Source organism: Peromyscus californicus, unplaced genomic scaffold (genome assembly GCF_007827085.1).
Source record: "Peromyscus californicus insignis strain IS unplaced genomic scaffold, ASM782708v3 Scaffold_19__1_contigs__length_69161282, whole genome shotgun sequence".
NCBI classification, from domain to species: Eukaryota; Metazoa; Chordata; class Mammalia; order Rodentia; family Cricetidae; genus Peromyscus; species Peromyscus californicus.
In genome coordinates, this window is record NW_026294491.1 from 30,657,315 (window position 1) to 30,682,597 (window position 25,283).

At 45.4% G+C, this 25,283-nt stretch overlaps 1 protein-coding gene across 2 annotated transcripts in view; it reads right to left on the minus strand.

Moving 5' to 3' along the window:
• The window catches only part of Nck2 (NCK adaptor protein 2), a 130,709-nt gene that overhangs the window by 52,647 nt on the left and 52,779 nt on the right, over positions 1-25,283 (minus strand). For both annotated transcript variants that reach the window (XM_052744978.1, XM_052744977.1), the window contains one exon: positions 3,343-3,537. The gene's annotated coding sequence lies outside the window, so the exon portion shown is untranslated. The remainder of the gene's footprint in view (positions 1-3,342; positions 3,538-25,283) is intronic.

The window sequence follows — 25,283 nt, forward strand, 5'->3', positions numbered from 1 at the left end:
ATTTGCTTTTATATAAATCAAGTACAATGTGAACGTAAGTAGTGAAACTTTCCTTCATCAACAAAATATTACTAGATCGTGTTCTTAGGAAGGTAAGGGTGACCAACAGGCTTGGTGTGTTATTTTCTCCTGAATTGAAGTATCTGTGCAGGATAGAAAGGGATAGACAGCATTATGGCTGGTATCTATATCCCAAGATACCCCTAGCAGCCACTGACAAGCGGGTGAAATCCAGTGGACGGTATTTCTCCTCTTAGTCTAGCACCCAGAGGCCTCACAGCATCCACCCCCGCTAAGGAACAGCCACCTCCAGCAACAGGGAATTTCAGTTTTCAAGTGAAATGCCGAATGATCGTCTGTAAACAAAATGAACAGAGTGTGAAAACGGCACGTGAGCATCCTATCTCCATGGTTTCCGTTCTCCAGAGAGGGCAAGCCAGAGGTCCCCCAAATTTTGTGCCTTTACTTCAATGAGATAAGACCCCGGGGCAGGAAAACACAGGCCTGGAAATCAAAGGCCCCACCCTCCAAGTGCTCCCTCAGCCCAGCCCCAGGTGTAGGCTAGTAACCTGGTACACACCTTGGGTGACCAATAACTAGGACACACATTCAAGATATACCATCCCAGTCACCACTCTTCCTAGATGGCACTGTGGTCTGGCACACTGAAGATGCTGTCACTGTGCTTCCTACTGGCTCTTCAAAAGATCACGGACCAGAAAAGGTTATCTCTAGCCCCAAACACCACTGCCTCTAAGACTCATATTCACTCGGGCTACTAGGCCTGCCCGGTGCCAAGCAGGACAATTAAATCTCTACCCATGTGTCCTCCCTTCATTCCTTCAAACTGGATCCAGTATAACATCCCTGAGCCTTCCCAGGCTCCTTCCCAAAAGCAGTGCTTCTCTGCTCCAGACAGACAGGTTATAGACACAGGTTATAGCCCCATGGTAGTCTAGCTGGTCCTGCATAATCTCTCACCCTAGCCAGCCAGGACACATGGAAGGGTATTTGGAACTGTATTTTATCTGGTTTTGTAGCTGCTAAAGGATAGCGAAATGGCTTGGAATGTGGCCGGTGCTCACAGCGTTTATTACGTGACTGCTACCCCCTCGAAACCACAAAATTAAATGCTTTCTGTATAGCTCTCATCCCTTATGAAATAAACATAGCCCCTGAAATCATCACCAGGCTGGTGTAATGCACCCTGCTGAGTGCGCAGGCTGGTCCAGAGCCAGGAGCCAGTACAGTCCTCTCCCTCCACATTGCAAACTCTTAAGTCTGTCAAATGTCACTGACTGATCATTAAAAACTTCCTCATAAGCAGTGCCAGTCTGTTCCTGATGAATTATTAATGAATTCTAGTGACCAGATCCGAAAAGCTGTAATTTCTAACTTACATGCCCATGAAATTTGACAAATGGATTGACAGGTAACCACATTTACAAATGACTTGAATCCAATAAGGCTTCACTTCAGGACCCATTTCTAAGACCCTGAGTCCCCGGAGTTTGAGAAGCTCTCTTTGTAAGCAATTCTGCTATGACTGGGATATTCCCTACCCCCATGGGCTTGTCAAGGGGAGGGTGGAGAGCCCCGTGAAGGCAGGAAGGGATTTGAAGCTCCACAGCACCATCCGTGGGGAATGAGGGGATAACAGGCATGGACAGGGCTGGGTATAGGGTTCCAAAGCCTGCCCCTCAGCTCTGGATTCTAGTCCAGCACCTAGTTCTGAATCCACCTCAGATACCCAACACACCTGGGACAGTGAGAAACTTTCTCCACAGGAAATCATAAAGATGCCAAGGTAAAGCCCTGGGACACTTTACATTAATTGCACTCTCATGAAATATGGCCTATCAACATTGTAGCATTTCAAATACCACATATTGTAACAGGCACAGTGAGGACATTAACGAGCTTCCAGACAAATGTTTTAAAATGCATCAAGAAGAACCAGCACATTCACAAAGTGTTTCGGTGGTTGTTTCAGACCAAATGAAAGAGAATTCTAACTCATATAAAGGTACAGTTACAGAAATCATTATGTCAAACTCCACAGACCAAATCATAGATCTGAGACTATCTCAAGATAATCTAAATAACAGAAACAGTATGGGATTTGCAGGGAAAGGGAAGGACAGTCAGTGGGTGGGCGCTAGCCCTGCTATTCCAAGGCAACCCTCTACAGATGAAAATATGCCTTCTCACGAGATATTTCTGTCAGCCAGAGGGAACACCGGATAAACTGCACCACATCTTAGTCAAAGGCCTCAAACTACCAGTCATGGCCAAGACATTTTTGTGGGCTGGGGATATAGTTCAGTCACAGAATGCTTGTCTAGCATGTATCTATCCCAGCAACACTCACACACAGACACACACACACACACACCTCTCCCTCTCTTCTCCCTCTCTTCTCTCTCTCTCATACTTGTTACACAACTTCATCTTTGTCTACCCATATCACCGTGGGGGCTCCGTGGTCCCAGCTGCATGAGGTCAATTACAATTGGCATTTCCTTCTAATACAGCTTGAGCACATCTCTCATACAGACTTGTGAAACAGTCCTAGGAATCTTTTCTTTATTTGCATTTCTTCTGGTGTGAACTTATCTTCTCAGTACCAAGCTGGACTTGAACCTGACCAGGCTCAAGGCCACTTTCCTCCTTGCTATATGCTTCTGGTCCTCAGTTAGTACACAGGCAACCTCAATTCAGAGCATGTTCCAGAACCTCAATGCCTGGGACAGAGCTATGAACTGGTCTGCACGCTTTTATTTAAACCCTCAAAACTACCCGCTCTCATGTCAGAACAGTGGCAACCCAGCTTTTGAACTATGTCCCTTCAGAGCCTAAATTTAATGCAGTTCAACAAATCAGGGCATCACCTACTGCTGTATTATGAGTTCAGTAACTACTATGCAGGGGGCTGGAGAGATGGCTCATTGGCTAAGAACACTTACTACTCATGCAGAGGACCTGGATGGATTCAGCTCCCAGCACCCACACTGTGGCTTACAACCATCCGTAACTCTAGTTTCTAGATCTGACACCTACTTTTGACCTTCACAGGCACTAGGGTGTAGTGGGTGGTTGTTTGAGCCATGCCCGGGAATTGAACCTGCGTACTCTGGAACATCACTAGGGCCTGCACACAATGTACATACACATATAAACACATTCATACACATCAAATAAAAAAAACCTTTAAAATTAAAAAAAAAAACAAGTAATTACTGTGCAAATTAAGCACTCAAGTCAAAAAACAAAAACAAAAAACAACAAAAAAAAACCAGCCGACCTTTTTTGCCTCTTTTCTGCAGAAGTCGGCAGGCTTACCTTTGGCACACAGTGGCAAGAGGTGACTGGCAAAACGTAGCACGCTTCAAAAAGATGAGGTTTTGATTTCCTGCTGAGGACACCTTGAAGGTTACAAAGCTGCAGGGATCCTCTAAGCTCTTGAGTCAGCTCAGACCTCAGCAGAGAAGCATGAGCCGGAGTGGCACTCGTTCGTAGGAGAGGAACCTACGGGATCTGGAGAGAAGGGGAAAGGCTGGATTAGAAACACACTAGAAACGGAAAGCACGTATTAGACGTGCTTGCTTGATTGAGCTCAACTAACCATCAAAAACAAAGAGAGGGCCGGGCGGTGGTGGTGCATGCCTTTAATCCCAGCACTCGGGAGGCAGAGCCAGGGGGATCGCTGTGAGTTCAAGGCCAGCCTGGGCTACCAAGTGAGTTCCAGGAAAAGGCGCAAAGCTACACAGAGAAACCCTGTCTCGAAAAACCAAAAAAAAAAAAAACCAAAGAGAGGAAGGAAGGGAGGGAGGGAGGGAGGGAGGGAGGGAGGGAGGGAGGGAGGAAGGAAAGAAAGAAAGAAAGAAAGAAAGAAAGAAAGAAAGAAAGAAAGAAAGAAAGAAAGAAAGAAAGAAAGAAAGAAAGAAGGAAAGAAGGAAAGAAGGAAAGAAGGAAAGAAGGAAAGAAGGAAAGAAGGAAAGAAGGAAAGAAGGAAAGAAGGAAAGAAGGAAAGAAGGAAAGAAGGAAAGAAGGAAAGAAGGAAAGAAGGAAGGAAATAGGAAGACACTGGTGAAACAGGGCTGGAGAGATGGCCCAGCAGTCAAGAGCACTTACTGCTCTTGAACAGGACCAGTGTTTGGTCCCTAGCACTCATGTTGGAGGTTCACGTCTGCTCATAACTGCAGCTCCCAGAGAATCTAATATCCTCTTCTGGCCTTCTGAGACACTTGTTCTCACATGCAGAAACACAAACACACACACATCTTAAAATCCCCAAACACCTGGTCATTGATTGACCAAGGAAAAGCTCCTCCCACTGAGAAACATCCAGAAACGTGAAGAGCCACTGTTCCCCTTTACCACTTTCCCTCCTCTACAAGGCCCTCTGCAGGGGCCTGGGTCACACGCATGTGCACATGAGCAACAGGGGGAAGAAAGGGCAATAGGGAACAGGCTCCCAGGCATCTCTAGTGCTCTTCCCTACTCACACCCCTCACAACACTGCTGTCCCCAACAGAAGGAAGGCTTTCAGATACAACAGAGGCAAGCTTATGGGGAGAAGGACCACACAGAGCCTTCCTGCCCACAACTGAGTGTCTCTTACACTGCCATTTACCAAAGTGTCACCAACTGAATCCCAGTCCAAAGGTTAAAAGCATCCCATTCCCGAACCAGGGAATCTGTGACTGGCACCTCAAAGCTACACAGTAGTTAAGGGGCAAGCAGCCCGACAAAGGTGGCCACGCTTCCTCCTGCTTTTTGAGTTGGCTGTGCATTCACTGTGCACACACTTGGGCAAACACTTCTGGTTTCCTCTAGCATTTTCAAGGGGACTCTGATGTGCTCTGCAGATTCCCAAGGGAGTTCACTGGCATCTTTAATCACATTTCAAACCCAGAGGGGACCTGTCTTGACAGTTCACTTGGAGAAGATCTATTAATTCATCCCGAGGATGATTATGACCCAAAAATGTTAAAAAAAAAAAAAAAGCCCACAGAAAAATTGAATTCTATTTTACCCGAATAGGAAGTGATAATTCAAGCAGAACTATTATGAAGTGTTACAAGGCAAGTTCATAAATTTTGATTTAAAAATGAATCCCTCTTTATGCATTCTCTAGCTCTATCTCAAGAGTAGGATGGTTTTAACAATATGATTTACTATAAGGAAAAAAAAAACATAAGCAAATACAATGAAAATACTAGGTGCCTTTCTCTCTGCCAAGTGTTTACTGTAAGATGAAATGTAGTACTGGTATCTATCTGGACTTGAGTTCTTACTCTACTGCTGATACCACTGACCTTATCGTCTGCAAGACTTAGCTATGGCCCTGCCAACCATCTCTGTATCTCTAAGTTCCGGGTGCTATTCTAGAAGGTTGGATTTTTAAGATTTTTAACTGAAAAGAGGTACCTGTCTGAAGTTAGGCTTTCTAAAGACTATCTGTGTCGCGGCTGAATCTAACAACCTTCCAGGACACACACGAATGCCTCAGTTTACAAGTCCCTTGGGGACTACGTAGGTCAGCTTTCTGTTGCTATGACAAAATACCCAAGGGTAACAATTGACTTCGATGGGGGAAAGCTTTATTAGGGTTTGGGGTTTTCGAGGATTTAGGCAATAGCAGGCTGACTCAGCTGTTTGGGAGCTGGTGGCAAGACAGCACTTCATGGAGGGAATACAAGCTAGAACAACACTGTTATCTCACATGGGATAGAAAACAGAAGCGAAAGAGAGGCGGTGGCCTGTGTCCCAAAAGCCGTCTAGACCAGTGGTTCTCAACCTTCCTAACGCTGTGACCCTTTGATACAGTTCTCATGTTGTGGTGACCCCAACCATAAAATTATTTTTGTTGCTACTTCATAACTATAATTTTGCTACCTTTATGAATATCATGTAAATCTCTGTGTGTTCTGATAGTCTTAGGCGACCCCTGTGAGGGGGAGGCTCAACGCCCCCCCACTAGGGGTTGCCACCCATAGGTTGAGAGAACCGCTGTTCTAGACCCTACCTCTTAAAGGTTCTACCAGCTCCTGATGGTGCCGTAGGCTGTAGATGGAGCCTTTAACTCATGTGGTCTTTATAGAACATTTAAGGTTCAAATCACAGCAGGGACGCTGAGGGTCTTCCTTAATTGGCTTTACAGATACGAATTCACCTGCTCTTTGCATACCCTTTGCTCCTTCTGATGGTGAGTGGAGAAGAAATGCTTCTAATAGGAACAGAGAACCGGGTGCAACATATCCACTGATCTCAGGCAAAGCTAGGAACTGGAAACACTTGGAGTCTAATGTTTGGACAGGTCCCAACACAGTGCCTGTCAGCACCCCGAGGCAAGAAAAAGTGAGAAGGCTCAGGGCAGGACTCTGATGGTGGAGTAGCTGGGATGTTGATGAAACAGCTTAGAACCCATCCTAAGGTACCAGAGGCCCACCCTTATCCAAATGTGAGAAATGTTTACAGCGTTTTCCACAAGAAAAGCAAGAGGCTATCAAACCATTTGCACACAAATGTGCACAGAAACAAGAATCAACACCGACTGAGACCTCTCCATAGGAACTCACCACTGTCCCTGTTGAAGCTGAGGCTGTCAGCTTATTCAAAACTTTGGCTAAGGAAGAAGAGTTCAAATCGGGTCTTTAATAACAATCTGTGATCTAAAACCATGGCAGCAAGAACACTTCAAATCAGGTCTTAATGACAATCTGTGATCTAAAAACATTGCTATGCAAACCCATCAGCCTGCTTAGATAATGGCTATTGAGCACAGAGCTACACGCAGAATAGAAAGACCTCACCAAAGAATTTATTCAAGGATTTCCTGCAAGTCATCATATGGGCAGATGAGAAAATAAGAAAAAAATGCGTGTGTGTGCTGCTTTTAAAAATACATCTGCGCTCCTCTAGAAATAAAAAAAAAATAAGATCAACATTTATACTATATGTATCTTTTTTAAAAACTTTAATTTGGACCTTAGTAATATAACATTTTTTCCACTGTAAAATCCAAAGGTGGATCAGATCTAATTCCCCATTAACACTGTGATTTTCTTTTCCTCAACTAAAGCCATCCCTTGGGCTTTCCACAGTCTGTTCAGAGGGATACAGCGGCAGAGCTTGCTTCAACTCTTAAGAGAATATTCCAAATTGGAAAGCTTGGACCCATGGGTTGTAAACCCTGGCAGAGTTTTCTTACTCAAGTTTGAGAATGGGCATAGATAAAAGCTCAGTGTAAGCAGACCTCGACCATTCTTTTTTGTTTTTTTGTTTTACTTTATTTTGTTTTAAGACAGGGTCTCTCTATTAGCCTTGGCTATTCTGGAGCTCACTATGTAGACCAGGCTAGCTAGGAACTCAAGGAGACCTATCTGTCTCGTCCTCAAGAGTGCTGGAGTAAAGTCATACACCAACACACCTGGCCATTCCGAACTTCTAAAGGCTCACTGCAGCATGCCCTGTGTGGTATGGGGTCTAATATGGATCCCCAAAGCTGACATCCTTTCAATCTAGGGTCTAATATGGATCCCCCCTGACATCCATAGCTAACACACTTCACTCTAGCTTGGTCACTTGGGGTTAATACAAGGGTTGTATAGGCTTATTTTATAGGCTTGCTACTGCTGGACATCAGGACTCCCCTTGCTTCAGAGATGGCCAACCTGTCCAGATGGCTGGCTACCAGTAGAAGTTACTCTTCAGAAGGCACTGGAAACCCACTTTTCCTCCCTGTCTCCCTGACAGAAACACAACAATGGACAGAGAAGAACAGGCAATGGTTCCATTGCCACACCCACGTGGCTGACCCGGCCTCAGCAAGCTGCACAGCAACCTGGGAGCCCCTTCCCATCCTTCCGCCAGGAGCCAGCCCATAGGAGCCAGCAGCTAGAATGGGAGCCTATGTTCTCTCCATGCAATGGTCACCATAAAAAGGCTAGCAACTGCTGGTGGTGACTACCACCTTCCAGGAGTGCTTCCTACCCTAAAAGATTGGCTTCAAACTCACACCAAGCAGACAGTGTCAGGCTTTGAGGAGACTGAAGCCCATGAGGGCACCATGACTTCCATTTTTAAAGTGACTGCATGTCAAAGAAAGACCTGCTGAGTAACAATGTCTGGGTGAGCTAACGCTGCACACACAGCCCGAGGCCCAGGTATGTGGTTAAGCATTCCTTGTCTAAAATGCTTAGAAAATATTTGATTCCGAACTATCTGTAGAGATGTTACTAGGTTTGCACCTCTAATCCAAAGACCTGAAATTTAAAATGTATCAAAGTGTGAAACTATTTGAGCACCAAAAGACTTCAGATTAGGAAAGGCCCAGCGTGAATGTAAAACACAGAAAGACCCCCACCTCTCATCAAAAGACAGTTACAGGCAATTGTTTTTAATCCTTTAGAAAGTGATGTGAATAGTAGAAGCCTCCAGGCTCTGGAATGCCTCCTTGCTATTCCTTATTCAATGGAAGACGCTGTTTTCTGACAGTGAACAGACCAACAAGTCGGCTTGAATGATTTCCCTGGCTGAAGTCAACCCTGATCCTGAGCAGCTCAGAGCTTGTCAACCTGAGTCAAAAGATGACCAGAGGATGACCTCAGCACTGTCTATCACCCCAGCACCAAAAAGGTCAGGGTTCCAGGAGGGCTGAAATCCACTGGCGAGTCCCAGGCTTCCAAAAGGTCCCAGAGAACCCTGATCTTTCAGTCAACAGAAAACTCTCATGAGACGGCAAGGTATCAAGTTTTCTGTGCTGACCTGATCATATATCAATTCCAAAGAGTAACGCAGGTTATCAGATTAGAAGGTATTCCTGACAGCGGGAGAGGAAAAGCCAGCATTGAGTCTAACCTCTGGAATAATGGTTTCTGCCTTCAAATATCCCAGGAATGAGACAAATCAAAACTGCAAACAATGGGTCAACCATATACAATTACAAATAAAATATGGAACAAAAAAGCGGCAACCAGTGGATGAGAACCACTGAGCTGCAGTCCAGGTTTTTTAGCCAAATATATTTACACTTCCTCATACACCATCTCTGTGTGTGTGCGCGTGTGTTTGTGCGTGTACGTGTGTGTACATATCCATCTTACGGTTTTTCCTCAGGAGCCGTCCACCTTGACCCTGCCTCCCCCTTGAGACAAGAGTCCTGGGACTCACCGATCAGGCTGGGCTGACTAGCCAGCAAACCCCAGAGATACTCCGGTCCCCAACTCCCCAGCATTACATGGGATTACATACACACACCACTATGCCTAGCTTTTTATATAGGACTTGAAGATGGAACTCAGGTTTTAATATTTCAGCAAGCACTTTACCAACCATGTTTTCTCCCCAGCCCCTTCAGAATCTTGAGGACCTGACAGGATCTCACAAGAATTCTGCTGTTTGAAGACCAGTGCCAATGCATCTTACACTACCAAATTTTGATCATGAGGCAATCAAGAGTTTATTAAAGCGTATCGGAAACAAAAGAAAGTCTTCATTCAAATCTTAAACTGAACTTTTTTTTTTTTTATAATCATCTGAAACACAGGATCAGCTGATACATGGTGGATTCTCTCCTGGGCTACGGTATTTCCCTACACTCCCTTTTAGTTCAGTCCCACTCTCCTAATCAGGAGCATGTCTTGCAACGCCTCTCAACAGCTTGATGAGATCCTAATCACATCCAGCATTTGGAGAAGGCTCGCCAGCATTCTTTTCTTCCCTGTGATTTTGTTTCTGTTTGCTGTTTCTTGATACTGGGTCTAGCTACACAGCCCAGGCTAGCCCCAAACTCAAGACACCACCCTCCCCGTGTGCACACCACGGGGTGTAGTAATGGTCAAGATGTATGCAACATTAACAAAAAGCATGCTCACAAAAAAACACGCACACACTTTTTTTTTTTAAAGGGAAAGAGGAAGGGACAGTGAATTCCTCTCTTACTTGACATAATTCAGGCACATCTCCTGATTGAGATAATTTAGCCTAACTACAAATCTATGTCAAACACTAATTACTTCATGACCCTTACCTTTGGGGATAAAGGACTGAATAAATGAAACTGTTAAGAACGGTCAAAGCTGACAATGGTATATAGTATCGAGGCTGCAAAGTCTGCCTTTGTCATGTGCTCCGGAACTCCCAAACATGCACAACACCCCACTCCCATTAAAACACAAACAAAAACCTCAAAAAGTGAGCCAGGAAGGCAGACAGAGCCATGGCTAAAGTGGTCACAAGTGACAAGTTCGGAAGGGTGAGAAACATCACAGTCACTTGACTTTCAGGAGGACACTGGGACAGATCTTTCAAGAGGCGTCTAAACTAAAATGACGCAGTGAGCCTGGGGTCCTACCCCAGCAGGACAGTGTCCTTATGAACAGAGGAGGAGGCACCAGGTCTGCACTCCGAGGAAGGACTAAGTGAGGCCACAGGAAGGAGATGGCCATCTTCTAGCTGAGGGAGGCCTTGGAAGAAACCAACCCTCATGACACCTAGGCCTTAGACTTTCGGCCTGCTGAACCACGAGAATAAGCCTGATGCTTGAGCTACACAGCCTATAGCGCCTTTTTAATGGCAGCTTGAGCCTTCCCTGAGACCATCAACTATGAATTCTCAGGAACTTCAAAATATTTCATGAATCAATGAAGCTTAAGTCCATGGGAACCAAGCGTCAAACCACAGAAGCGCCTACCTCAGGCACTGGCCAGCGCCTTCCTCCTGCACCCAAGAAACAGACTCACCAGTTCTCCACATTTATGGTCTCTTAACCCAGCAAAAGCACCACCACAGCCTCTGGGACCCTACCACTGAGTCTCCTCTACAGAAGTCTGGCCTTTCCACACCTTCGCAAAGCCCTAAGGTGTCATCCCCTGCTGCCGTAGCACAATCAGGCTTAAAGACGTAAAACAGCAGACACACTGTATATCCACCCCATATGCACTGTCATCCAACCCCCACCATTACAGGCACATACACAGCCCTCCCCGGGTGAGTGTAAAGAACATCACACAGACAACTTCACTGACCCAGACAGCTCAGCACACACACACACCCAAAACCAAGTACAACTCCATTACCACATCAGGATAACTATCCATTCCTTAATACAAATTTCCCAGCTGCATTGTGCGCAACTGTCTTTTTTATAGCAAATTTATCTGAATGAGGGTGCAAGGCATGTCCACACACTGCAACCTCTAGTCTGTCTTTTGAGGCAGTTTAACTCTATTTCATTTTCATGAGAGGGACTACAGTGCTAAGGTGTCCATTCTGCTGAGGCAGGACGTTTGACACCAGGTGGATCCAGGCTCACTGGGGTTTTCCATACACTCCCCAACCCCTGACATTTCCAGTAGGTTAGCAGTTTATGACTAGAGATGTGGTATTGTATTCCCCCAAATATTGTGCATGCTAATAAACTTATCTGGGGTCAGAGACAGAACAGCCACAATATTAAACATAAAGGATAGGCAGTGGTAGCACATGCCTTTAATCCTAGCATTCCAGAGGCAGAAATCCATGTGTTCAAGGATACAGCCAAGCATGGTGACTCACGCCTTTAGTCCCAGAAAGCGAGTCTTTAATCCCAGGGAGTGGTGGTAGAAAGCAGAAAGGTATATAAGGTGTGAAGACCAGAAACTAGAAGCTTTTAGCTGGTTAAGCATTCAGGCTTTCGAGCAGCAGTTCAGCTGAGATCCATTGGGATGAGGACACAGAAGCTTCCAGTCTGAGGAAACAAGATCAGCTGAGAAGTTGGCCAGGTGAGGTTAGCTGTGGCTTGTTCTGTCTCTCTCATCTTCCAGTTCACCCCAATAACTGGCCTCAGGTTTGATTTTATTAATAAGAACTTTTAAGATTCATGCTACATAGAGACTCCTTAGATGGGAGAGATTATCTTGATGGAAGGGGACCAGCCCTGACTGAGTGCTAGACATGGAGAAGTCCCCCCTTTATCTGGTGCTTTAGCAAACGGGAGAAGTCCACCCCTTCCTAGCCCTGTTCAGCCCCTGCCTCTATCCTGACCTATGACTTCCTGGGGGCCAAGGCTCTGTGCTTTCCTCTAGGCTTAGGGTTCCTTCTAGAAGAAATAAGTAAGCGTATACCGTATTTTTCTGGCTGCGTGAGGGCACATGAAACCTAAGGATAAAAATTACAAAATCACAGCCGGGCGGTGGTGGCGCACGCCTTTAATCCCAGCACTCGGGAGGCAGAGCCAGGCGGATCTCTGTGAGTTCGAGGCCAGCCTGAGCTACCAAGTGAGTTCCAGGAAAGGCGCAAAGCTACACAGAGAAACCCTGTCTCGAAAAACCGAAAAAAAAAAATTACAAAATCACCCGAAGCACTGACGAGGTCAGGTTTTCTGTTTATAACCGTTTCAAGGAGCCAATGAGTCTCTGCAGGGACGAGAGAACTATAGACGGTGATTCCATCTACCAGGGGGATGCCTCCAGGAAACCCACACCACCCTGGAAAAGGGGCATTTTACGTCCCCAAATGACCCCGAAAGAGACACACAACACCATTTGTACCACATTATACGCCGGCATTATCTCTACGCACACCACTATTTCCTTCCCCTTTCCTCCTATTCTTCAGGAAAGACAGCCTCCCCGTACAGCTCCCGTTGGCCGAGCTCACTGCGCAGTCCAGACTGGCCTCCAACTCAGGACCCCGCTTCTGCTTCCCTATTTCACAACTGTGCCTCGCATTCTCTGTGGTTCTTCTGGAAAAGTCAATTTTTTTTTTTTCACACACAGAACATTTTATTGTCTTATATAAACCCGAGTTCCCCTATACCCTGCAGTCAATCAAATCAGAAACCTCCCAAACCTTACCCCTGCTATTTGATGAGAGCACCTGAGTGCCATTTTAGAGCACATATTAATTTAGACAGGCCAATGCTGAGCCTGTGAAGCCTGCCAGCCACACATCTGTGCATCACAGAATGGAAATATCCAGAGCTCTGTGCTGGTCTGGGCCCAAGTTCTCATTAACTCAGGACTAAGGCATTGTACCTCCAGGTAAGAGGGCTATGTCAGGACAGGAAGTGCTGCTGGGGCTACCCTTATATCACAGTGTCAGCTGCTATGGTCTGGATCAGGCCTATGTGTCAAAAGCTTGCTTTCAAGCCTGCACTATTAAGTAGTAATAGTAGAACCTTTAAGGACCGTAAGGCTAATAAAAAATAAGGAACTAGCGTCCACTGAGAGATGAATGGACAATAAAACATGAGATACAGGCACACTGTACAACATTACTTAGCTTAACAAAAGAAGCAGCAGAACCACATGCTACAGCGTGGGTAAGTTGGAGGACTTTATGCTCAGTGAAAAATCCCAGGTACAGAAAAACAAACAGGGCAGTCTCAATGCACAGAACAGTAGGAAGCTGGTAGCCAGGGAGCCTGGATGGGGATTTGTGCCAACAGCTGAGAAATTTCAGCAGAAACATGAATAAGTTCGGTTGCGCTAATTTAAATTTATTTTAATTAAAAAATAAGTGACATTCTGAAAAAGCTAATGATTATAAAAATTTAACATGGAGGTTTCGAATTATCGTAACTGAATTAAAATGTAATACATTGTGCTTTTTAAGTATACGTAGCTGTTTTAACAAATTCCAAATACTGCCAGAGCACAGGCGCCCACACTGTTTCTGCACGCCAGACCCCTCCAACCCCGAGCCTGTGTCAGAAGTTTCTTCTTTCTTCTGGAAGCGTCTTTGTCTCAGCTCCCAACTTCATTGTCCAACCAAACCCTCACTGGTGAGGCTCTTCTGGAAGATGGCCTTCTATTCCCGTAGAAATCATAGACCGCCGTCTAACATGTGCGCAACTGTCCAGAGAGGAAGAGTCACCACGTAGAGATTGCAACTTCCCCTGTTCCCGGTGTCCACGTGACTCCAGACAGACCCTCATAGCACATTTACCAGCCAGTAAACTTCCAGGTTGTTTGGGGAGATTTGGGGGAGGTCTACTGTTGTTATTTGTTGCCTGCCTGTTTGGTTGTGTTTGCTTTGGAGACGGAGTCTCACTTTAGTCCAGGCTATCCCTGGACTAAACAGCTTAGGCTGGCCTCAAACTCCCATCTACAGCAGCCTCCCAGGTGCTCGGCTTACAAGCCTGAGTCACCACGGCCAGCTAACTGTTGCTTCTTAATTACGCCCATGAGATCCACTGTTAATACCCAATGGCCTGCAGCAGCAGTCAGTACCACTTTAGGCCCTAAATCTTCTCTTTTCAAATGTCAGTCCCTTACAGACTATACTCCTGAGTCAGTCTGCACAGGCACATGAACCTTGAATTTAGAAAATAACACAAATATTCCACAACCAAAGAATAGTTACACTTAGAAACTGTATTTCTTAACTGCAAGGCTCTCTATTTATTTTGCCCCCCTCCCCCTCCTTCCCTTCCTCCCTCCCTCTTCTCTTTTTCTTTGAGGCAGGGTCTCACTATGTAGCTCTCTGGCTGTCCTAGAACTCACTCTGTAGACTAGGCTGGTCCTGAACTCACAAAGACCCACCCGCCTCTCCCTCCTGAGTGCTGGGATCAAAGGAGTGTGGCACCACACCAGACCTATTGTTCTCAAGTATATTTATCTTGATTTTCTCTTTGAGATAGACTGTCCCTCTATAACCTGAAGTGGCCTGGAACACTATATGCAGCTAAGGGTGGTCTCACACTCACAGCAATCTTCTTGCCTCAGCCTCACCACAGAGATGAGCTACCACAACCAGGACTATTTCATTTATTAAACAAATTAGCAACAAGCCAACAAAAGGGCCTGAATCACAGCACTTCTAAGTGTGTGCGTGTGCGTGTGTGTGACTTCCTATGGCAGCAGCCCAATTAATGCAATTCATAAAGAACCATTCAGATACTGTTGTCTGGGCTGAAATCCAATTAAGCCATTTCTGTGTGAATATCCCCAAAGAGCCATCCACTGAGCTTGAAGTGGAAATAGCCATAAATGCTCACATTAGCTGTGTCAGCACTTCTGAAATCAGACAAGAACATAGAGACATAGACACGGCAAGCCTTTTAGCCAGGCACAAAGAACCAACCAACAGGCATGTCGAAAACCACCTGGCACTAAGCCAAATGCCATCCTTGTCCAGCCAGGTCTCAGATAATCCTTACTCCGTGTTGAGTCCATCCACTTACACATTTTAAAACAATCAACTTCAGCTCCATGCGGCAGGGTGATGTACTGGAGAAACACGGTCAAGGGCAGACTCTGAACTTGCTCTGAACTCATAACTCTATCCGTCAGCCTTATAGAGCATATTCTTGAAATTAGTAAATCCCAAATTCACCCCTGCCTGTATGCACGTAATTTGTCTCACGAGACAATGCGCAAGCAAAGCCAACACCAAGCAAAACAAGAACAAAACCAGAAAAATCTGAGAGGTAGGGGTTTAGGAACTGCTCCAATAATGAATGAAATCACCGCTTCGCTTTGCCTTCAGACTTAACAACTGGCAAACCAGAAGCCTGCAGGTTAGGCTAGTAGGAACAGGAGTGCCGAGAGCAGGCGGTCAAGAAGCAGAACCGCTCACAGCCCATTTCATTCCAAACAAATCCTACCTGAGACCTACAGAATTAGCATACATACAGGCTGCTGACCAAAGCTCCCCAGTGCTCCCCAGGGGCTAGGGAAAAGTAGAGGAAAGGAACGAGGGCCAACTGGAGACACCTCAAAATATGAACAGAAAGACTGGTCTGGGTGAGGATGCCGGCAACCTTCTGCATGCAGAGGACACAGAATGTTTCAAACTGGAAGCCAATCCCGGCCCACAGCCGGCAGGAGTACCATGCTGAGGCCACTACTTAACGCAGAAGCCGGGTTTCCTTAGAGCAGTGGTTCTCAATCTTCCTAATGCTTCTACCTTTTAATACAGTTCCTCATGCTGTGGTGACCTCCAACCATAAAATTATTTCGGTGCTACTCCATAGCTAATTTTGCTACTGCTATGAATTGTCATGTAAGTTTTCCTGGAGACAGAGGTTTGCCGATGGGGTCGTGACCCACAGGTTGAGAACCACACTGCCTTAGCGCTCAGTCACCTCCCTGGCAGCATTACATGGAAAGTCTCCTTTACTAAGCCAGACATACTGCATCCCTGCCAAGCGCAAACACTGTGTAAAGAAGGCTCGACCCAGATGCTGCCCTGCCCTTCTGAAAGCAGCCCAGGCTAGTGGGGTCAAAGTGAATTCCAGGAACATACACTAGTGGGGTCAAAGTGAATTCCAAGAACATACAGCCTGGCTTCTTGATTATTTGCTGCAAGAAAATCTATTTAAAAAAAAAAAACTAAACTAAACTTTTAGGTTGCTTCTAAAGCTGCTGTGTACTATCCAAACCATCAGTCTTACAGTAAACAGTCTACGGAGACAACTCCAATGACTGTTTATATTAACATAATCGTTTCAGATAAAACCTAAGAAAGTGTATCTAATCTTCCTTCGTAGAGACTGACCTCTAAAGCAAAAAAGGAACCATGACATCTCCTAGAGTCATTTCTCAGAGTAGAACTTTCCTAACTTGACAAGCGAAAACAAAGTTTCCCAATCATTATCATCCTAATACTATTCGTCCAGATATACTGCAAGTTAACTCATTCAACAAGTATTCTGGAACAAATGCCACCCCTGAGCTGGATGCTACGAACCTTCCCAGCAGGTACATATGCAGGAAGATGAGGCTGCTACTTGATGAGGGGACCACACATCAGCTTTGGGGCGAGATGCTCTATCACACAGCTTAGTTTAAAACTGGGTTAGAAGGTGCATCTTTCTCATGAGATGTGGAAAACAAAAAGAAAAGATTGTCTTGTAGATGCATACACATTAAATAGCATTAAAAAAAACCCATAAGTGCCATGCCAATAGGGGTTCTATTGCTGCAATAAAACAACATGACCAAAGAAACTTGGGAGGAAAGGGTTTATTTCAGCTTACAATTCTCAGATCAGACTCTATCATTAAGGGAAGCCAAAGCCAGGGCAAGAACCTGGAGGCAGAAGCTGATAACAGAGGCCATGGAGGGGTGCTGCTTACTGGCTTGTTCCTCATGTTTTGCTCAACCTGCTTTCTTATACCATCCAGGACCACCTGCCCAGAGGTGGCACCACCCACAATGGGTTGGTCCCTCCCACATCAATTATCAATCAAGAAAATGCCCTATAGACTTAATTACAGGCTAATCCTACAGAGGCATTTTCTCAATTAAGATTCTTTATTCCCAAATGACCCTAGCTTGTGTCAAGCTGACAAACACTAGCCATCACAGACTCCAATCTTATTCAGATTCCACCCTGAGATCGAGCCACTTTGCCCCTGTGAGGGAAACACAGACGGCCAGTAATTCACCGGCTTCAACTCTCTTAGAAAATGCTCAACTGTCTCTTTCCTGATTCTGCCATTTTTCTCCAGAGAGATAAAGAGACCATTTACTGGGCTCTACTCTCCTGGCACTCTTCTCCAAGGTCCCGTAGAGAACACCCACAGGTGTTCCACCCTGCACCAGGACAGGCTCTCCTACTGACACCACCCCCGCCCTCTGAATTTCTATCCCTTCTCCGTGATACCTGCTCTGCTCTGAAGATCACTCCCACCCACAGACAACAAAAATCCGGATGATCAACCACATTCCTGCAGCAGCAGATGCTGTAAATTGGCTTTCTGTGACTGTGATAAAATATCCAAGAAAAGCAACATCCAAGAAGCAAAAGTTTATTCCGGTTCGGCTTCAGAGCACCCGGGCCTTCGTCAGTTGCTTTTGCATGGTATAGCGTGCCCTTGTTGGGGTTTCCATCCCTATGATGAAACACCATGACCAAACGCCAGTTGGGGAGAAAAGGGTTTATTGGTTGACACTTCCACATCATAGTCCATCACTGAAGGAACTCAAACAGGGCAGGATCCTGGGGGCATGAACTGATGCAGAGGCTGTGGAGGGATGCTGCTGACTGGCTTATTTTCCATGACATGCTCAGCCTGCTTTCTTACAGAACCCAGGACCACCAGCCCAGGGACGGCACCACCCACCACGGACTGGGCCCTGCCCCATCAGTCACTAATTAAGGAAAGGCTCTACAGCAGGATCTTATGGGGGCATTTTCTCAACTGAGGTGCCCTCCTTTCCCATGACTCTAGTTTGTGTCAAGCTGACATGAGACTAGCCAGCCCAAACACCAGAACGGGAGCAGGAATGGAGCAAAGCTGTTCAACTCATGGTATCGGGAAGCAAAGAACAAAAAAGAAGAGCCTGGGGTGTGGGTCCCCACATCCTCCTGAAGGGTATGCCCCCCTGAAGGGTAATGCCCCCCTGTGATTTAACCTGCTTCCTTTAGACACCACTCTAAAGGTTCCACCACCTCAAGAAACACAGACCGACATCAGGCAGAACTTTCTCTCAGACCTGAGCGGGGTCTCAACCTTCTCCCTGCTAACCAAACACATACATGTCTTGGTTTGTGCTACTGGGGTCGGAACTCAGGGCCTCTCATACATAACTCTAAACTGCTCTAGTGTACAGTATCCAAGGACTCATTTCCTATGGTTTCGGTCACTCCCAATTAACCACAGCAGGAGGACATTATTGTCTTGACTCAAGAGACCACATTCACACCAATTTTATTATAGAATGAGGGTACGAAGGTTCTATCTTATTAGTTGCTGCTATTACTCTCTTACTGGGCATAATTTGTAATTAAGTCTTATCATAGGTGGGCATACATATAGGAAAGAAACACTGTATACACAGAGTTTGGTACTAGTCAGTTTTAGATGTGAGCTAGGTTTTTTAGAACACATTCCCTGAAGACAATGGAGGGTTACTATGTGGCTGTTCTCCTTGCCCTTCGGCACTTAAGTTAAATCCTGGGAACTACGAGCCTCAGGGTTCACAAGCTAAAGAGGAGAAATAGACCCGGATGCTGACAGTCACTTACTGAACATACCCTGGGTGCCATGGACATACATTACGACGTTCAGTCCTAACAGCTGTGTGACACCTCGTTACACTTCTACATGGCACAGAACTGAGATAATGTGCACAGGACTGGCAGAAACAGGCGGCACAGTCAGAATCTGGTGCCTGCTGCTCTCAGAGTATGCAACCTTTAACTGTATTCATTGCCCAAGTTGATCTAGAGACCAAGGATGGCAGATCACACAGATGACCACCACACTGACTCCTCCTGCCACAGGGCATGTCAGAGGAGGAAACGCCTAACGAGCTCCATCCATCGAACACGGGTGCAGAGACACATCTAATGACATCTTGCAAACAGCGTTCCCAAATGAGACTCTCCTGCAACCCACTGCCAGATTCTGCATAGGAATGTCAGGGATTCTTACAACCCTTCCACAATGCGCTTGACTTGGCTTTTAGCCTCTCTCTCTCTCTCTCTCAACACACACACACACACACACACACACACACACACACACACACACACACACACATTATGCCATTATAAGTTTCAATCAAATTTCTCCCAGGCATCCTTAACTTGCTTCCTACAACCTAGAATATAGTAGAAGTGGGCAAGGATGGGTCCAGGAAGGGACCAATGGCTTCCTGCAGTGAATATATGTGGCCCACTTAGACTTGAGCTGAGGGGAACCATCCGCCCTCTTTCCTATGCTAAACTAATTCAGTGGCCTTCAGGCTGTTATTGTCTCACTTTCTTACAGGTTATCATGGTACAGCTGGTCCTTGGTGTCCATAGAAGGCTGTTTCCAGGACCTCTTGGCTGTCAAAACCAGCAGATGCTGAAGTTCTCTTACAAAAATATTGTGTCATATTTACATGTAACGTACGCACATTCTCCATACATATACCTAGACTATTTATTTAATGGTTAATGCTATGTAAGTATTTGGAAGTAAGTGGACATGTGTTCAGGAGACTCAAGGTTTTGATCCAAATATTTTCCATCTGAGGTTGGCTGAATCCAAGTTGGCTGAGTCTGAGAATGTAGAACATCGACACAGGAGGCTAATGAAACTTACTAACTTCAGGCTTTAATATATTAGTATTCTGTCTCTGTAGGTGCTTTAAATTACAACGATTTCAAAGAGTTCATCAATTCTACTTGGGTACGGCATGGAGAGGGTAGGTAGAAGCTAATGAAACATTTGGAATAGTAACACAGAAAACATGACCAGACAGTCACCGAAGGGAAAGTAACTGCTCAATAAATGCCAACAATGTACCCACTGGAGGGCATCAGCAAATGAAAGGGAAGACACACCTCACACTTACAACAAAAGGAACCCAAAGCACCTACAATTTAGTGAAAAAATAAGAGCCATAGGAAGAACATGGAAAACATTCTTTACCCTTGAGGAAAGTTACAACTAAACCCCAAAATGGTGAAAGGAAAGAAATTCAATCAGATAAATACAAAACCTTTTCTCACATGTCAATACACCAGAGGCAGATTCGAAAGATAAGTAAGAAGCCAGGGGAAAAAAAGTGTCGAAACTTACAACACAAGGGACAAACCTTCCTGATCCTGCCAGGGGTCCTGCCAAGCAGGAATGGGGTGATCAAGTCAAGAAAACAAAGGCAGAGGAAAATAGAAAAGACATGGTTGTCTAATGTGGAAGAGGCTGGTCTCAACAGAGACATCAACTCTCTGTTCAGCCATCAACAGAACACCCATATCACCCCACTTCCAAGGTCTGGGGAATATTATGGAAGGAGAAGAATTTAAGACTCAGAGGGTACGAGGGAGGACCTTGAGGTCTTCTGGGAATGACATGACTACTGTATTCATGCAGTTACTCACAGGCCTGCATAAGAATAGGTCTACCAACATTCAATCACAGATAAAGGCAGGGCTCAGGGACAACAACCACTCCCAAAGGAGAGTGATTAGCAGCTGATGGCTTTGGGGGAGGGGAAGGAGGCATCATTACCTATGCTTCTATGAGTCACAACACAAAAACAAGGGTGCATGGTGGAGCATGGGTTCAAGGCTAACCTGGTTTACTTAGCAAGTTCAGGGCCAGGGCTACATAGTGAAAACCTGTTTCAAAAAAACAAAAACAAAAACAAAAAAACTAAACCCCAAAAGACATGATAGGAGGAAGACTTGTTGAGAGAATGGGAGCCCGGTACACTGGGGATAAAAAAAGGTGGGGTGGTGAGTGGGACCAAAATGTGTTATATGCACGTACAGACTTTCAAAGAATAAACTACCGAAAAGAGCCATCGACTCTCACCCGTCAAACTGGCAGAGATGAGGTATGATGACCGAGCGCTGCCTCCAGCTGAGCTTGCTTAGGGGCAGTGCTGATATCTGACAAGGGAGGAGTAGATAGGAATTCTCTCAAGTATTTCAGCAATGTTTTGAATATCTGAACTTATTTCAAAATAAAAAGGTACAAAAAAAAAAAAGAAGAAAAACATTTCAAGCATGAGAATGTTATGATGTCCAGGCTGGAGAGGTGGGTCTCATTTGTGGGTGTCAGCAGGGCAGAGAGGCCAGGGGCGGGGAAATGGTGAGATAAAAATAGCTGGATGCCTGTTAGCAGGTGACAGAGCACTGGAATGCTGGGACACTCACTACCCACCACAAACATTTCCTGGTTTCTAAACAGGAGACTTCCAAAGGCAGGTTAACTGCTTTTGTTTTCTGTTGTGGAACATTATTTGAAGGTGTGTTACATTTGCTTACTCTGTGGAACATTTGTTTTCATGATGTAAAGATGTGCTGCGTTCTTTCATGTTGCCATTTGTTTAACTCTGTGCAGCTGTATTACTTTGCCTGTCTAAAACACCCGATTAGTCTAATAAAGAGCTGAATAGCCAATAGGTAGGCAGGAGACAGGATAGGCGGGGCTGTCCAGGCAGAGAGAATAAATAGAAGGAGAAATCTGGGAAGAGGAATGAAGAGTGAAAGAAAGAGAGGAAGACTCCAGGGGCCAGCCACCCAGCTACATATGAAGTCATGGAGTAAGAAAGAAAGAAAAGAGAGAGAGAAATAGGAAAAGGTAAAAGCCCAGAGGCAAAAGATAGATAGGATAATTTAAGTTAAGAAAAGCTGGCTAGAAATAAGCCAACCTAAGGCCAGGCATTCATAAAAAAGAATAAGCCTGTGTGTATTTATTTGGGAGCCAAGTGGCAGGCCCCCCAAAGAGCTTAAAAAAAAAACCTGCAGTTTCCCTCTGAAATATTTACCTAGAAAAGCACAACCAGTGCTTTACTCCTTGCTTAAGCAACATCACAGTGTTTTCCCACCTTATTCTCATCATCCAGACTCATTAATCCACACACATTTAATTACTGTAACCTCAATGGGCTCACTCCAGGGTTCCCATCTAGGCAACCCATAAACACATTTTTATTTTTAAATCTAAAATTCGTCGATCTCCTGGTTGTATTTCATCTCCTAAACTAGTTTCCAAATTTTATTAATTTGAAATTTACTTCACATAACCTAAACATATGTCATTTGAAAAAGGAGCTGGCCACGGCAGTGCCTTTAATCTCGGTACTTGGAAGGCAGAAGCAGAGGCTGGCAGATCTCTGAGTTCGAGACCAGCCTGGACCTACATATTGAATTCAGGACAACCAGGACTACATAGTGGATCCCTGTCTTTAAAAAAGTAAAAAGTGTACAATTCAGTGATCTTACTTATTCATCAAAACTATCCTTTGGTGAACAAATGTCTCTATAAAAATAAACAGAAGAGCTAGCTGCACATAAGAAAACATGAACTTGGCCTCTGGGTGCCAGGAACAGAAAGTTCAAGTGTGGCTTATATTATTAATACGTTATTCTTTGAAATAAAATATTTTCCAGCCAAAATATCCACAGTAGATGAAGAGAACAAACCCTTCCCCAGGCTATTATGAACTCCCATTGAAATCGTAAGGACACCTGTGTTCAAAGGCTCTCCTGAAAGCCGAATGACTAACACTGGCTCTGAAACAGAGACCATAAATGAATGAATGTCGTAATAATTGTTCTCTAGGAAATAAACTGAATCAGATTAAAACAGCCATCCTCCTCCTACCTAGATGGTCACGCTGCTTATACCCGCAAATTCCTCCAGTTTAGGAACCTTGTGAAACCCGGAGTAAGAAATTCATAAGCAGAGTTCACACTAAATCACTGAGTTTCTGGGTAGCAGATTCACAAATTGATTTTCTTCTCCTGAGCATGGTGTTTCTGGGAGAAAGAAAAAGCAGACAGGAGGCTGCCGTGTGGACACTTGTCTGGTGGTCGGGGAAGATTAGGCATCTGCTTGGCCAGTTGCTGGGAATCACAATGAAGTTATCTTGCAGAGCCGAACAAATTCAAGGACGTCTAGCTTCTCTGCTAGGACACCCCTCTCCTCTATCCTTACCAGAAGACCAAACAAGGAAACAGTGGCTTCCCTCCCAGAATTCACCAAAGAGCACCGAAGAACACCTTTCATTTGTCCACTCAGCCTGGCAGCCCACTACCTGGCCACGCCAACTCCTTCCCCTTAGAAAGGCCTGGAGGCCATTTCTGTCCTTGCCATCACCAAGTTCAACAGGACTGGTGAGCCCATCCTTGACCAAAACTGCCACTCAGCACTAGAAAAAGTACATGCTGGTTATTTCCTATGTAGAAACGTATCAGGCAACGTCCCCAAATATTGTCATATTTAAAGATTCCATCAAAAGCCTGACATAGGGATTAAAAAGAGTAGGTCTCAGCCTGGTGGTGGTGGCACATGCCTTTAATCCCAGCACTCGGGAGGCAGAGGCAGGCGGATCTCTGTGAGTTCGAGGCCAGCCTGGGCTACCAAGTGAGTTCCAGGAAAGGCACAAAAACTACACAGAGAAACCCTGTCTCCAAAAACCAAAAACAGTAGGTCTCCTTTGTAAGATTCTGAATTTGACCAGACAGCAGTTGGGGGGGGGGGGGGGGAGTATCTTCCTTGTGAGACAGGACAGAAGATGCTGAGATTTAAAAGGTTGGTGATATATGCTGGGAGGCAAAGGCCTAAAAATGAATAATTTTTTTTTTTTGCCCTAGGGGCATACATTCAAAACAAGGGATGCTGAGAGCCAAAGCTATGTCTTAAAGACTCCCTGGGAACCAGGAGCACCACACTCACCCAGGTGCCCAGAGCCAGCAACAGGCATGCTGAAAACTTCGGGGAAACAGTTTTCTAAAGCTGACTATAAAACTCTCTGCTGGAGGGGAGGACAGACACACCTGTGAACTGCCACCGGAATATCAAGAAGCTCTTTCTCTATATAGATATAGATACAGATACAGATATAGATATATACATATCCTCCTGCAATCTCCACGTTGTACTGCATCCGCTTTGGTCAAAGAGAAACGCCGACCAGCTGGAGTCTGATTTGCTCTGTGGTGCCGCTGTTCCCCACCGCCGTTCATTTAATCCATATGATAGTATGGGCAAAGCTAAGCGATGCTGCAAACTTCTGGAATAGCATTCAACTAACTGGATACTCTTCTCCATGACTAAATCCAGGGGAAAGGCCTGGGTGAAGGCCTCAAGCTCCTAAGGAATGACCAGACAGACCAGCCCTGACCCGTGCATTCTGCACACATCCAACACGCCCAGACATGATCTCTGCAACTAAACTGTACTGCCAATATTTCCAGCGGATCTCCCACAAGGAAAAGGAACACCTCCTCCCATGTATCCTTGCTTACATCTGTGGTTAAATTACTGACTCCATTTAAACGAAATTGAGTGGAGTCATTCAACAGTGGCGACAGGATCCAAGAAATATGCCATTAGGTAACTTCCGCACTGAGGGAATACCTACCACCTAGGCAACATCAGCCCCATGGGTCCATAATCGTGTATGTGGCTTGGTTGTGTTTCATGAGACAGTAAAACCGGGCAACAGGAAAGAGAGACAGAAAGGGAATGCACGCATCAACCCCGAGTTCTCCAGGTACTCAAAAGTCTTCCCTCCCCACAATCACCGGTACTTATATGTGACTTTGAATGACCCACCTTCCAGAGGAGAGTATCTCGAAATCAGCCCTAAAGTCACAGAACCTATAATGCTGTATGAGATAGTGGGCCTCTCTCAGCTGGTGTTGTGCACACCTAACTCAGCCTGCTTCCCTGAGGCCTGTGATAAAAGTAACTTTCCCGCCGGGCGGTGGTGGCGCACGCCTTTAATCCCAGCACTCGGGAGGCAGAGGCAGGCGGATCTCTGTGAGTTCGAGGCCAGCCTGGTCTACAGCGCGAGATCCAGGAAAGGCGCAAAGCTACACAGAGAAACCCTGTCTCG